General features: G+C 43.1%; 1 pseudogene; it reads right to left on the bottom strand.

Moving 5' to 3' along the window:
• Nucleotides 1–15,697, bottom strand: part of LOC146866706 (fish-egg lectin-like) — a 166,826-nt pseudogene that overhangs the window by 24,192 nt on the left and 126,937 nt on the right.

Raw genomic sequence — 15,697 nt, 5'->3', positions numbered from 1 at the left:
ATAAGTAAATAGGAGCGCATGTTTTCTTTCAGCAGAACATTTTATACCATCAATAGCTACAATATAGTTCTGAAAAGTTTTGTACCATTTCTTCCAAATTAATGTAGGTTTCCCCGGTACATTTAAAAATATTGATGATTGATTGCAGACTTGTGATGAAGCCATGACTGTAAGATAATGCAAACTAGTAAAACAAATACTAAATAATAAGAAATGTAAAATTAAGCTAAACAAAAGAAAAGAAAGCGTAAAATGTTCAAGGTAAAATTCAAAGTGTGCACATCACAGATGAAAATGTGCACTAATAACAAAGTGTGCACATCACTGAAGAAAATGCGCGCTAAAAACAAAGTGCGCGCATCACTGATGAAAATGCGCGCTAATTACAAAGTGTGCACATCACTGGTAATCATGTACTCAATCCAAAAGAATGCAATCTCAAGTGTAGATAAGCAAAAGTATAAATAATTTGTTGAAAAATGTGCACCGTAGAAAGTAAATCTCTTCATATTGATGTCTGTAAAAGCTGGCCTGAAGTAAAATGAAATTGAAGCTTTGAGTGTGTGTATCACTGATACACTCCATGAAAGATATCCGATTACATTGCTGCTGAAAAGCAGATCCTGAAGACAAAACCAACTGCAAATGGTCGCCACGTACAACATTGTGTGACGTACAATTTCCACAGGAATTTGGTCTTGATGAAGCAGCGTATGACGTCAAGATAATGACACAGGTAGAGACTGCGCGGACAACTGTGGAGGCTCGAGCAGAGATAGCTCCAACTGCCAACCATCACCGCAAACTACTGAAGGTAAAAAAAATACCTTAATCTTAGGTAATAATAATCTTTATTTAGATATAACACAGATATCTTTAAAAGAAATTACAACATTACAAAATTTCACATTAAAAACCAACTGTTTTAAAATGGAGAAAACGGGCAGCAGATCAGTAGCCACACTAGAAGTAAGAATTTTCTACATCCTAAACCGCCTGATTCAATGACAATTGCATAATAGCAAGCGTTTAAAAAATAATGTAAAAAGCTATTCAGACATTGCTTGTTATGCTGACTATAAAAATACAACATACAGATTAAAACAAGTGTTGACCTACTAGATTGCAGAGCATAATAGTCTTTTCATTTCATCTTCCCTAAAATGTTTGTTAGCAAAGCCTATTTTACATAAAAATTACGATATGCTTGCTGGATAAAAGTTGTTAAACCCAGGTTTAAATCTGTATTTTCGGGGTTCAGGGCCTCAATAATGGCTTGCCTGCATGTCCGAACACCCAGCCTATTCCAGTCTGCTTTGAGTTTGAACCTGCGTTGAGAATTAAAAGCTGGGCAAAGACAAACTACATGTAGCGGCAGTCTTACCGCACCCTCTACAGATTACGTTTTCCGCCGTGCGTCGCCAGGGGGGCAAATCTTGCAGGAAGCGCTAGTCGCCCATTCTAATTGTCATAAAACTACGTTTTAAATACAGTGAATATGTGCAAGACAGGTAAGTGGCAGGGGCTAGCCGTCTGTATGAGTTTACGAGGGCCCAAGCATGACTGCGTTTGGTAAATATTGCCTTATCCATTATGAGAGAACTCATTCTCACACATTTTTTAATGGCAGTTTTAAATACTGCCCGACTGGGGTTAAGGGCCCATAGCTCACTCGCCGACATTTGAAGGATATGGTCCTTGAAAAGGCAACCAAACGTGCCTCCAGGGTTTTTCTGGGTAATTTCCAACCAGACTAGAGATTCTAATGTGCCTGAATCTGCTTGCCTCAGTTTGTGACAAAGGTTTAAACATGTACCCATGTTGGAGATATCATAATTCAGTATCCCCAGCTCTAATCTTACCTGAGCTGGGGATGCAGAGTTTGACAGATGGAGTACCTTTTTGTAAATTTTGGTCGTGTGTTGGTTTAAGGCAGTATTCAGCTTGCCTCTGAATATCTCTATGCCGTATGCTAAAGTCGGGCCAATTTTCGCTCTCATGACTTCTAAGAGTGGTAAGAGAGTTGGGCCAGAGATATTTTTCGACAGCATTGCTAATGACACCGCAAGGGTCATAGCTTTAACTGCAATCTCGTTCCGATGTTTAATAAGATTACCCCTAGAGTCCAAATGGACACCTAGGTACTTGTACGAGTGTCCTACAGCAAGGCTTATGTTGTTGCATGACCATCCACCAACAGTGTGCTGTTTCCGACCAAATGGGACAACTTGTGTTTTCTTTAGGTTAACCTCTAGTAGGTTCATTGTCGTATAAGAGTACAGTTTATCCAGAAGTCTTTGCAGCCCAACCCTAGTAAGACTAAAGAGGACCAGGTCGTCGGCGTATAAAAGATTACTTAATGTCGTGCCTCCTACCTTTGGGGGGTGGCTGTTAGTGTCATCCAGTAAAGTTGACAAGTCTGCTATAAACAGATTAAAGAGCATGGGGGCCAGAACGCATCCCTGCTTCACGCCTCTTGATGTCGAGATTTTCCGTGAGAGGTGCGTGTCGGACCCCAACTTCACCCTGACCCAAGTACTAGAGTGAAGTTGTATTATTGCCTCCAAAAGTTTGTCCGGGATCCCCCATTTCCTCAACTTTTCCCATAAAGCAGCCCTCGGAACCCTGCCAAACGCTGCTTTAAAGTCGACAAAGCAACAGAACACTGATCTAGATGTGGAAAGAGCTTTGTCGACAATAGTTGACAGTGCTAATAGATTGGTCATCGTCCCAGACTTGGCAATAAAGCCTGTTTGATTAATTGGAATCAGATTGTGGTCCTTTACCCATAGCCTCAACTCCTCCAACAGGAGACCTGCATAATGCTTTGCCTCAATGTCCAACAGTGCGATGTCTGTAATTATTGGGAGATGCCCGAGAGCCTGATTTGTAAATAGGTTGAATTATTGCACCCCGCCATGAGTCTGGGATTGTTGCAGTTCTCAGAGCAAAGTTAAAGAGATTTGTCAGTGGACCTGACCAGAGAGCCACATCAGATTTAAACAGATTCTGTGGCAGGCCATTTGGGCCTGGAGCTCCATCTGATCTAGCTCTTGACACAATGGCTCGTGTGGATTAATATTTACCAATACAATGTATAATACATGATAACGATCCAGAAAAAAGGGATTAAGTGTGATGTCAGAATGAAAGGCACAGCCATACACATTAGATCTTTTGTAAAAAATATTTTTCTTTTATATAACAAAAAAGTTTTATAGGAAGTGGACATAAATTCACAATACAAATTGACAATATTCATACAATTTTCAAAAAGTGTCCCAGTGAAAAAAATTAACCTAAACAAACAAATAACATAAAGTGCAACATACAAAAAGGTTTCAATTTTTCATTACGAAGGCAATCATAGACAACTAATAAATCCAATCATCAACATTCAAACATTCTGAATGTCGACAGAATGATTTGCCTTTCACGTCAACGGCGTTTCGACCCTATTCCAATTAAAGGGTCTCGTCAGGACAGTCTAATATGGGGACACCTACAAAGAAATAATAAAGAAAAATACTTGTCAAAAAAAGGGGCTCTTTTATCTCTAAAAAAAGGGGGAGGGTATTTTTAGAGGAGCAAAGATATTGCGTCTCTCTACCTGGTCGTCTTGGATGATATACAACGTATTAGTGTTCAGTGACACCGTGCTCAATGTGAAATAAAATACTCACAGGGACCCAGCCGGGTGCTGTGTGAGAACAATGGAAAACTGTTAATGTCAAACTCATTATCTAAAAATGATTATCAAGGTGCTCATGCTTTCTACTTACCCCTGTGAAAGAAGACTCACGGAGAGGCAGTAGCCCACTCGTTGGATATCTAATGTTGAATGTATTCAGCGTGAGGGTCTGATAGCCTACGATCACACAGGGGGGCTGTAAACGCGAACTGCTAATTAGCTGTCGCTTATTTTCAAGAGTCCAATCAACTGTAACAAGATGTAAAAAGGAAATGCAATTGGCTCTTGGGGTTTGGAAAATGACCAATTATTTGCAGAAATAACCTATATAAGACGGCAAAGCTGTCCCTACCTCTCTTCTCCGCTTCCGGGTGTACGAATCTCCCGTGAAGTGCTGCAGCAGGCGAACGAAGTTCTGTCTGCTAGGTACGATCACATTGATTGGTTGGAATATTCCAACCTTTGAACATGATACGCTGACGGGTGGCCAATCAAAAGTCCCCATCAATAATGAGCCAGTGAAAAGAAGCGCGTCACGTTGCTAGGTGACCAGCGCATGCTATCGGTATTAGTGAAAGACTTCTTTCATACATTGTCAATAAAGTTGTGAAGGATCGTATAAAGAACCCGTTGTGAATGTTCCATTACATAAAGTAATAACATCGTTCTAACATACACTGCTGAATAAACAGATGTATTATATTGAGCAACTAGTGGGACATAGGTCATCAAGCAAAATTCCTTGACAAGATAATTCTAGAACATATTTTGCTCAATATAATACATCTGTTTATTCAGCAGTGTATGTTAGAACGATGTTATTACTTTATGTAATGGAACATTCACAACGGGTTCTTTATACGATCCTTCCCAACTTTATTGACAATGTATGAAAGAAGTCTTTCACTAATACCGATAGCATGCGCTGGTCACCTAGCAACGTGACGCGCTTCTTTTCACTGGCTCATTATTGATGGGGACTTTTGATTGGCCACCCGTCAGCGAATCATGTTCAAAGGTTGGAATATTCCAACCAATCAATGTGATCGTACCTAGCAGACAGAACTTCGTTCGCCTGCTGCAGCACTTCACGGGAGATTCGTACACCCGGAAGCGGAGAAGAGAGGTAGGGACAGCTTTGCCGTCTTATATAGGTTATTTCTGCAAATAATTGGTCATTTTCCAAACCCCAAGAGCCAATTGCATTTCCTTTTTACATCTTGTTACAGTTGATTGGACTCTTGAAAATAAGCGACAGCTAATTAGCAGTTCGCGTTTACAGCCCCCCTGTGTGATCGTAGGCTATCAGACCCTCACGCTGAATACATTCAACATTAGATATCCAACGAGTGGGCTACTGCCTCTCCGTGAGTCTTCTTTCACAGGGGTAAGTAGAAAGCATGAGCACCTTGATAATCATTTTTAGATAATGAGTTTGACATTAACAGTTTTCCATTGTTCTCACACAGCACCCGGCTGGGTCCCTGTGAGTATTTTATTTCACATTGAGCACCGTGTCACTGAACACTAATACGTTGTATATCATCCAAGACGACCAGGTAGAGAGACGCAATATCTTTGCTCCTCTAAAAATACCCTACCCCTTTTTTTAGAGATAAAAGAGCCCCTTTTTTTGACAAGTATTTTTCTTTATTATTTCTTTGTAGGTGTCCCTATATTAGACTGTCCTGACGAGACCCTTTAATTGGAATAGGGTCGAAACGCCGTTGACGTGAAAGGCAAATCATTCTGTCGACATTCAGAATGTTTGAATGTTGATGATTGGATTTATTAGTTGTCTATGATTGCCTTCGTAATGAAAAATTGAAACCTTTTTTTTTTTTTTTTTTGTCCTCATGCGCCACCAAGGTTCTATATACGTGATCGATAGGTTAGCAAACAAAGTGCTAGCTCAGTCGGCGACTGGAGGGGACCAAACGGTGAGCGAGAGCCTCGTCCCGTAGCAGTGTAGCTTGACATACCCACGATCGACATAGCATAACCTTGCAGAGGATTTTAAGGATCCACCAAAATACTGAACAAAAGTGTCCAGTCATTACTCATACCCAGACAGAGTATAGATGGCTTAATCATTGGACCTGGGGGAAAAAAAAAAAAAAAAAAAAAAACCCAGACTCTCAATGATCCCATCTCAGGAGGTGCCAAAAAGACCTTTTCTCAGGATTCCCTATTCTGACCAAGTCAAGCTTGGAGACTTGCAGGGCGGAAGCAAACCATTCTATAACTGAGGGAGGTGAACAGTCCTTCCACTTCTTGCATATCTCCCTTCTAGCAAGTAATATTGCATAAAAGACTAGCTTTTTCGCCGTATTGGAAACCCCCTCTAGAATTCCAAAGATCACTAACTGAGAATCCAATACTATGTTGAAATCGACAGACGTTGACAGAATCTTACAAATAGCATCCCAGAACTGCAACAAAGATGGACACTCGTAAAACATGTGGATGTCCGAGGCAGCCAGGAGGCCACATCTAGCACACTTCACCGTGTTCCCTTGAGTAAATTTGGACAGGCGAAGGGGAGAGTAGTATGCTCTGTGGATAGTATAAAGGTGGTTCCTGCGCAACCATGCCGGCTTCACGACATCCCACAACATTCTACATGATTTCACCCATACCTCTTGCAGACTGGTATTGCTTATATCTGACCCCCAAAGCTCCTCAGGTAGCTGAAATTCCCCGTCTAACTCCTCCAAAATCAAATTGTACCATAAAGAGATCTCTTTCCTGGCCGGGGGTTTGTCGATCAACATATTTATGAAAGTACTATAACCGCCTAATGGGGGCTTGCTTCTCTGAGAGGGCTGTGTTATATAAGATCTATACCAACTGGCCATTTGTAGATATTTTAGCCTAGATAGGCCAGAACCAATCTTCTCACTCAAGCAGTCCCAAGAAAGCAATTCACCATCAACAAATAGGTCTCCCCAACACTCCAACCCTGCCTCTCTAATGGGTAGTGCAAGCTGATCACACAACCAGGCCGGGGGATCGGGGAGACCCCATAAGGGAGTCCTACCGCTATAATACCCTATTTTGGTGGCTTTTAGAACCTGGGCCCAAGTCCTTGCCATCCCCAGTAGGATCTTCAGCTTAATCTTTTTGAAGTATTTCGGATCTCCAAATTTCAAGAGGAATCCAGACTGACTAACCCCCTCTCCGTCTAGCAGGGTCGCATATAATATTCCTACACCGGACTCTAGGCTTTTTTAACAGCATTCTGGCATGGGAAAGCTGGAACGCCCATGCATACAACTGGATGTCCGGAGCAGCAAAGCCCCCCTTTTCCCTACGCCTCCTTATCTTTTTCCACGAGATCCTTGGAAGGTGTTTATTCCAAATAAATGTATTGATCTCGGCCTGGAATGTTTTAATAGGGATTGGATCAAAGTAGAGGGGAATAGTACTAAATAGAAAGGAAAGCTTTGGCAGAACCGTCATCTTGACCAGATTAGACCGCCCGAGTAACGACAGAGGGAGACAGGACCAGGACTGAAGTAACTTACGACAATCCTTGACTATCTTTAAAAAATTGGTCTTAACAATCTGGTCTAAATCCTCAACAATGTCAAGGCCCAGGTATCTTAACTTCTTTCCTGACTGAATACCGGCAATGCTCGGGTACTGATCCATACTCCAAGTCATCATCTCAGTTTTTGTGGTATTGATCTCATACCCTGATACTTCTCCGAAAGCAGAGGCTAGCTTGAATATTTCTGGAAGAGCCATATGGGGATCGGAGGTATAGATAATGATGTCATCCGCATAGAGGGCCACTTTTCTCTCCCAGCCCCTACATGCAAACTCCTTGATGTTAACATTATCCCTCAGAGTTTGTGCAAACGGTTCGACATACAGGTCAAATAGGAGCGGAGAGAGAGGGCAACCCTGCCTTGTGCCTCTCGAGATGTTAAAGGGATCGGACAAACCTCCGTTCACCAATACACGAGCACTTGGGTTCCGATATAAAAGGGCAATTGTCCGTCGAAACACTGGTCCCACTCCAAACTTCGCCAGGGCCTCCGACAGATACGACCAATTCACTCTGTCGAAGGCCTTGGCAGCGTCCAGGGTAAGGACCGCCAAGGGGGACGGCTCCAGAACTGCAAGATCTATTGCCCCAATTAGGTCATATGTCAGTTCATGTAACTGGCGCCCCTTGACAAACCCTTTCTGATCGGGATGTAGTATTTTGGGTGCAACAAGAGCTAGTCTATTTGCCAAAATTGAAGCAAATAGTTTATAATCTGCATTCAAAATGGAAATAGGCCTATATGAGCTACATGCCGTTGGTGGTTTCCCTGGTTTTAAAATTACAGTGATAGACGCACTCTCCCAGGATTTAGGGGGGGACCCGCCAGCCAATAGGATGTTATTAAACAGTAGAACCAGGAAAGAGGCAAGTTCCTGCTCAAGCAGCTTATATAATTCGGCCGGGAGGCCATCTGTACCAGACGCCTTCCCCTTTTTGGCATCATGTAAGGCCTTGATGACTTCCTCCTCCGAGATTTCACCTTCTAATGTTTCGCTCTGCTCAGCAGAAAGTGCTGGAAGGGCAATATTGCTAAGCCAGTCATTGATGGTATTTAAACTAATATTCTTGTCTTCACAGTAGATATTTTGAAAAAAGTCTCTAAAGGCAGCTCTAATGTCATCATCGCGGGAGAGCGGGGAACCATTGACTCTAATCACCTCGATGTTATTTCGTACTTGGTCAGTTTTGGTTTTCCAGGCCAATAGTTTCCCCGCTCCTTCTCCATATTGAAAGTGTGCAAGCTTGCTGGCCTCCCACCTTTCTTGAACCCGCTGATTTAAAATCGAGGCTAAGTGGCCCTTTGAAGAGAGTAAACTCTCAGACAGAGAAGAGCGGACCGCCGCTGTATTATTATCCTCTTCATCTAATTGGGTCTGAATCTTAACAATATTTGCTTCGGCTGACATAACGGCCTCCCTATATTCCTTCCTCCTGAAAGCTGCTTTATTTGTGATAAGCCCTCTCAGAAATGCTTTCAGAGAGTCCCATACTATTCCAATGTCTGCCGAGTCAATATTTGCCCTTAAAAAGAGGCTCACCTCAGACTTAAGATAGAGAACGTCTTCTGAGTGGGAGAGTAAGGAGCGATCGAAGGACCAACTCCTCGCCGGCGCCCTCAATAGCGATATAAGATCCAAAGCTATAGCCGAATGGTCTGACAGGTGGATCGGAAGGTATTTAATATCTTTAACAAGATCTACTAAAGAATGACTAATTAATATGAAATCAATTCTAGATTGATGGTTGTATTTGTGATTTCTGTAGGAGACACCCTGTTTTTCCCCTACCCTTAACCTCCAAATATCTACATATTCAAACTGCTTCATAGCGTTTAACAAAACAGACCTTGATTTAGATGAAATTAGCGATCGACTATTGCAAGATTTATCCAGGGAGGGGTTCAGGACAATATTAAAATCACCCGCAAAAACCACAGGTTCTGGAAAAGACAAGAGGTGAGATAAAATTATCTCCAATGAAGACGGGTCGTCTTGATTGGGACCGTAATACCCCACCAAAGTTATCTGGGTACCCAAGATGGAAAGTGCTGCGATTACCCACCTGCCTGCAGGATCGACTTTGAAATCCAATACCCTAGCTCTGAGATATTTTTAAAAAATGATCGATACTCCTCTACAAGTCAAGGATTGCGATGTAGAAATTGCAAAGTCGATCCACTTATTACTTTTGACTACTGCGTCCATTTCATCCTGAGTCAAGTGCGTCTCCTGCAACAAAATGACCTGTGCCTCTGAGTCTCTAAGATATTGCAGTATTTTCCTAGCCCTGGGTTTAGTTCGCAGACCATTCACATTCCACGATAATATCTTTAAATTAGCCAAAGCCATGATGTTAAATAGCTGACCCTAAGAATACAAAGCCTCACGTAGGTGCCCACTTTTATCTGAGCTAACTTTATGGCAGACAACCACATATCCAAAGCAAGAAATAATAGAACGCTAAGATGGCGCAAGAGGAAATTTTTAATCGCTTTACCCCGTGACCCTCCCAACCCCCAACCCCACACCCCCTCCACCCCTTCCTGGAGAACCCGTGGTGTATCTAACCGGATCAAATCCAGCAGATGGCACCCCCAACACAAGCTCCCATGTTTCACACCCACCCCCGAACTGTGTTACAGTCAAAAAAAAAAATTTGGAGTAACCGTTTATGTAAGCGGAAGGTGGTTAGGAAAGTAGTTGGGAGAATACACAAAGAAATTTCTTCTCCACCCTTTTTTTTTTTTTCCCTCTCTTGTTATTTGTTGATTGTTATTTATTATTTTTCTTTTTCTCCCTTTTTTTTTAATTTTTTTTAGTTATTGCTGTATATTTTTTTTTTTTTTTACTTTCCCTTCCTTCCTTCTTTCCTTCCTTCCTTTATCATTCAACTCCCCTTCTCGAATAACGACATTCAAATGAGTGAACCTTAGCCTTCAAAAATCAAATCCTTCCTCAATACTAACTTAACCCGTTGTCTTATTGCCTAGCTCTAAGAGGAGCTCGTCAGCTGCTTGCACTGTACTTATGTTAAACATTTTGTTGTTAAACATCACCCTCAAGACAGCAGGGAAAACCAACTGGGCGGTGGCTCCCAACTTTCTGAAAGCCTCAAGGCGCCTTCCAAACTCCCACTGTTTTTCTAACGTAGCCCTGGATAAATCTGACCTAATAAGGAAAGTAAATCCCTTTCCAGGCAGTGATTTTTGCTTCAGGGCTAAATTAAGAATCTGCTCTTTAAAGGCATAGGTATGGAAGTTGACGAGGATTTTGCGAGGCTTAGCTCTTTGCAGGTTACGCCTAAATGGGTCCCTATGGACCCTTTGAATGTCAACGGCGAGTTCTTCTGCTGTCTGATCTAGAGCCAGCGACTCCTTCAATAGCTGCACCACATAGGTTTTAACATCCGAGCCCTCAGAGCCCTCTGGTACATTGAGTATACGAATATTAGATCTTCTGGCATTGTTCTCTAAAACTTCCATCCTGTCTAATAGGGTCTGGTCGACCTTCCGCAGCTTGACAATTTCCTCCTCAGCCTTATCGAGGTGCGTGGGCAACACAGTGACTGTGTCTTCTAACTCTCCAGTCCTGGAAGTTAAACCATCGATCTTTTTGTCTAGGGACTCACAATAGGTGCGAATATCCATCTGGTTAGCGGAGGATTCTTCGAAGCCCTTTTTGATATCTTGGGAGAGGGAAGAAAACATTGCTAGTAAGGAGGCAGCGGAAACTGGACCCTCAATCTCATGATGACAAGCGGAGGCTTGTTGTTGTGCAAAATGTGGAGGAACAGCCAACCCTGCTCCAATTATGTCAACAGACTCCAGTTCTGCACTGCCCCCCTGGCCTTCATATGCTAACGGTACAGTCAAGCCTCCAGGCAAGGGATCGCCCCTAGATATAACTAACTCCCCCATAGGTGAGAGGTTCACAGAAGTAGGCAGTGCCACTGAGTCGCCTCCTATGGGGGGACAAGGGGCAGAACAGTGGACAGGAGAGGGAGGGAAGGTGGGGGCAGAAGTACAATCCAAAGCTGAGAGATGCGGATCTATGACATCCGGAATAATAGGAACGATGGAAACAGGCATTCTCCCCTCCCCTGAGTCCGTAATCGACAGAGAGGCAGACATATCTTGAGCGTCTTGTAAACAAAGTACCTGGGGTATTGCTTTAAAGTAAGAACGCAGGGACGGTGTTATTTTATTACCCAACTCTGTGCTCAAATCCCTTTTAATTCTCACCTTACGTCTGGCTCCGTCTGTGCTAATGCCCTTTGCTTTCACTTCTGTAGACAAGTAAGAGGAAGCTTTCTTACCTTTAGGAAGGCCTCCCACCAGCCTGACCTGGGTTACCTCGGGTGGAGTATGGCAAGTGGACTCCTTCTCCGAACCTCTGCCTTTTCTACGACCCCCTCTGCCTTTGTTTTTGGGGTTGAGGGGCCTTAAATGCGGCTGCAAACCCTCCTCCTCAGACTTCCCTGAAGGCTCCTCCAAGCCGATTTCCGCTTGCCTTGTGCCCATAGGACACTGATCTGCCTCTTGACCTTCCACTGCCTTCCGTAGATCAAGCCCAAATTTAACTGCTTGGGGGTTGACTAGCACATTGCATATAGTAAGCGCTCGACAGCGTGCTTTCCTCCCGCGTCGCAGCTCCAGGGCGGCAATAGACCAAAGCCAGAGACCGGCCGATACTCCGTGATGTAATCCTTCATCCTGCAGACTTGTTTCAGGGCCAATAGGGCATATAACTTCCCAGCCGCCTCCACCTCCGCTGCTGAAACCGCCTGATTTGCTGGCCAACGCTCCCGTCATTGAGGACGGACAAACTAGCAAAACAGCCGCGTATGTCTGAGAGAAAAAAAAAAAAAAAAATCGCCGCTTTCCCTTTCCCTTCGGTTTTGTTCGTTTCGTTTCTTTCCTCAAAACTCCAAAAACCTGGGCTAAAGGGATCCTTTTCGAGAAGCAGGGAGAGTTTCAGGTCGCTAAGTTACTCATTCCCTTGGATTGCAGGGGTCAGGTGCCGAACAACGGGAGCTTGGTCACGGAGCTCCGCAGCGAGTCAGCCGACTGCCGCCATGTTCTCCGTCAACCCGAAAAAGTCAGAGGATTGCATTCTAGCCAAAATTGAAACCTTTTTGTATGTTGCACTTTATGTTATTTGTTTGTTTAGGTTAATTTTTTTCACTGGGACACTATTTGAAAATTGTATGAATATTGTCAATTTGTATTGTGAATTTATGTCCACTTCCTATAAAACTTTTTTGTTATATAAAAGAAAAATATTTTTTACAAAAGATCTAATGTGTATGGCTGTGCCTTTCATTCTGACATCACACTTAACCCCTTTTTTCTGGATCGTTATCATGTATTATACATTGTATTGGTAAATATTAATCCACACGAGCCATTGTTTCCTCACAACACATAATACCCAGGCTCCTTGTGGGTAGGGTTTCCTTGTTTCCTAATCAACTAGCTCTTGACACAGCAGTAGCAACCCTTTCTTGAGACATCTGAAGGTCCTCATTGTCGGTATGTGAGCACTCTGTAAGCATGCTCTGCTTATTATTAAAATCTGTTACATTCTCTCTTGCGGGGGTGGTTCCTGTATCGCCTAGACATTCTGGAGATCTAAAATGGTCGGTGAGGAAGGTAACTCAGTCTGATTCTTGGATGTTGGCAGATCCAAGGCTCAATGTGCTCGAGTTGGACTGATTGATTAGGGCCCAGAATGTTCGTGAATTTCGGCTCTTACTCTCATACACTAACTTACACCAGAATTGATTATCATGTGTTCATTTGTCTTTAGTGATCCCCTGCCTGAGTGACTTTTGGGCTGCTTGATACTGTTTTAAGCATTCACTATTCCCTGGAGCTTTTACCAGTAGTCGTAGGGCTTTGTTTCTGGCGTTCTTAAGTAGCTTCGACTGTTGTGAAAGTGCAAACTGGCACGGAAGGGATCTCCTTGGGGAATGCTGTTTTTTTGGGAAAAGATTAATCAGATGTAAGCAGAGCATCGTCCATGTCGCTATCGGGGTAGTTTCATGATCAATTCCACCTCTTATGAGCTCCATGCTTACTAATAGGATCTTTGGGCTGATGTCTTCACTCCATCTGAGGCGCTTTAGGTTTTCGGAGTATATTCCCCTGCTTGTTAAGGGGGCGGATTTATGCTTCCCTGGATTTGTTTTGAAAGCTATGACCTGAGGTCGATGATCACTTTCTGTTCGCGGGTGAATGCAAAAGCTAACCAGACATTGGAGCAAAGCTGAGTTACAAATGGAGTAGTCCAGATAGGATCGTTTCTTTCCATTTGTCCAAGTCCAATTAGGGGGGATATCGCCCTCCGACCTTCCATTTATAACCAGATAACCTGCGCTGTAAAAGCGCATCACACAGAGGTGACCCAGGCCACAGTAGGCTTGATTTGCCGGTTTGGATTGTAACTCTGCCTCATTCAAGGAAAATAAAAAGGGCCCTTCAGTTTCTGTTAGCCCCTGGAATAAATTGGTATTAAAATCCCCAGTAACAATGCAGTCTGAGTCAGAGTACTCCACGGCTAAGTCACTCATAATTTCTGTTAATCGTATCAGGTGTGCTTTTTTTGTACGTGTATTTGGATTGATATATACATTTAAGAAAATGAGTGAACGATGTTCCCGCCATGAGTTGATTTTGACACCCAACAGCCAGTCTTCCTCCAGTTTTAGTTGTGTTATTGGACCTTTTAAGTTGATTGATCTATATATTGACATGCCGCCTTTTGAATGACCATACCGACTGTCCCTCAGTGCTGGTTTCCATAGATCGATGTAGCCAATGACAGGGCAGCCTTGTGAAGCCCAAGTGTCCTGCAGGGCTATTACAGCATGTTTACAAATAAAAGAGTGAAAATCTGGGTTTGTAATTTTCTGTTGAAGTCCGCTGATGTTCCAGGAGCAAATTAAGAATGTGGAGTCTGCTTGCGGGTTGTGCCCCGTTGGTAATACGGATGCTTGAGGTCTTATATTTTCCAGAGATTTGATTGTATCACCAGTAGACTCTGTGCCTTGTGGTCATTCTGATCTTTTTGTTGATAAGATAGCTGGGAGCCAACTCCAGCCTTGATGTAAATCGTCGTTAGTGACCACATTTGAAGACTGGTTGTTACATACTTCAGGACCAGACACATTTTTTAAGATCGAGTATGGTCTGGAGTGAGACACAGATCGAAGGGGTCCGGCTTTTTTAGGTGGCGTTTGCTGGTTTGGTAGTGCTGGGGGGTACCCTGGAATGGAATATGGATAAACTCGAATGCCCCAGTCCCGCAGGGTGGCCTTGTGATCCAAAAATACCCCTGCCCAATAGGCCGACTTGAATGTTACCAATGTTACCTCAGATGGTTGTGTGCCTCTTGGTGGGAGGAATACGATGGATTCGATGTCATCCGTTACAAGGCCTGCAAAGCCCGGGGTGCCATCTACTAGTTTGATTATATTAGATCTATAAATAGGATGTCATGCCGGCCTTTTGATTTATAGTCAGGAGCTAGTATGATGTGTAAAAGTTTTAAGTCCCTTTTGACCTTTTTACTACATGGGCTTTGAATTGGCTTATTAGTTTTATTGAGTGACGGGCCTGCATCGGGATCTTGCTCCTGTTCAGGCTGGTAATTGGGGGCCTTCCTCAAAGACTGACTATTAATAGGCAAAAGTGTTTTATGATTGTAAATTGTTTTTATTAAATATGGTTTAGTCATTAACTTGTCTGACCGGGGTGAAATTGAAGCAGGCACTGAATTGGAATTAATTACAATCGCTGTAGATTCTGACAAGCTTGGTTCATTACTTTTCACCCTAGGCTTTGCTTTAGCTATACTAGGGTCTTCTGTTGTTATTCCCATGGATAAGGACTCTGATAAGCTTAGTTCATTAATTTTCGCCTTTAGCTTTTCTTTAATAGAGCTGAAATCATCAATCACTGTTCCTGTGGCTGACTTAGTTGAATCTTGGTTACTGCCCAGAGACCATTGGGTAGCGGTTTCAGATAGGTCCCCTTTCTTATCAATTGCACTTGGGTTTGCTGATGGTGGTGGTGCGTCAGTTCCGCTGAAAACGTTTTTATTAGAAGCTATTGCAAAGACAGGAAAAAAATTTGACTGGGCAGCAGTTGTTTTAATCCTTGCTTTATTTCTATTTTTGCGCTGGCGTTTGCGCTCTCTCTTGCTACAAAGTGGTAAGGGGGCTGGCTGCACTTCCGAGGTCAAGGATATCTGATCTACTGAACTGGTTGCTATCTCTTGCTCAGTTTTGGCTGCACAAAATGAACGCCCGCTTGAAGACCGAGCATTTTTGATCATTGCTTCAGTCAGGTCGGGCCCATTGTTCCACTTTGGAGTCGGTCAGAGGGTGACTGCTCATTTATCTGTTTTGGGGGGTGACTATTTCCTCCCTCAGCTTGGTATCTTGGTTTG

This window comes from Triturus cristatus, chromosome 1_2 (genome assembly GCF_964204655.1).
Source record: "Triturus cristatus chromosome 1_2, aTriCri1.1, whole genome shotgun sequence".
In the NCBI taxonomy this organism is placed as follows: Eukaryota; Metazoa; Chordata; class Amphibia; order Caudata; family Salamandridae; genus Triturus; species Triturus cristatus.
The sequence above is the reverse complement of the archived record's forward strand: the minus strand, read 5'-3'. Positions and strand labels throughout refer to the sequence as shown.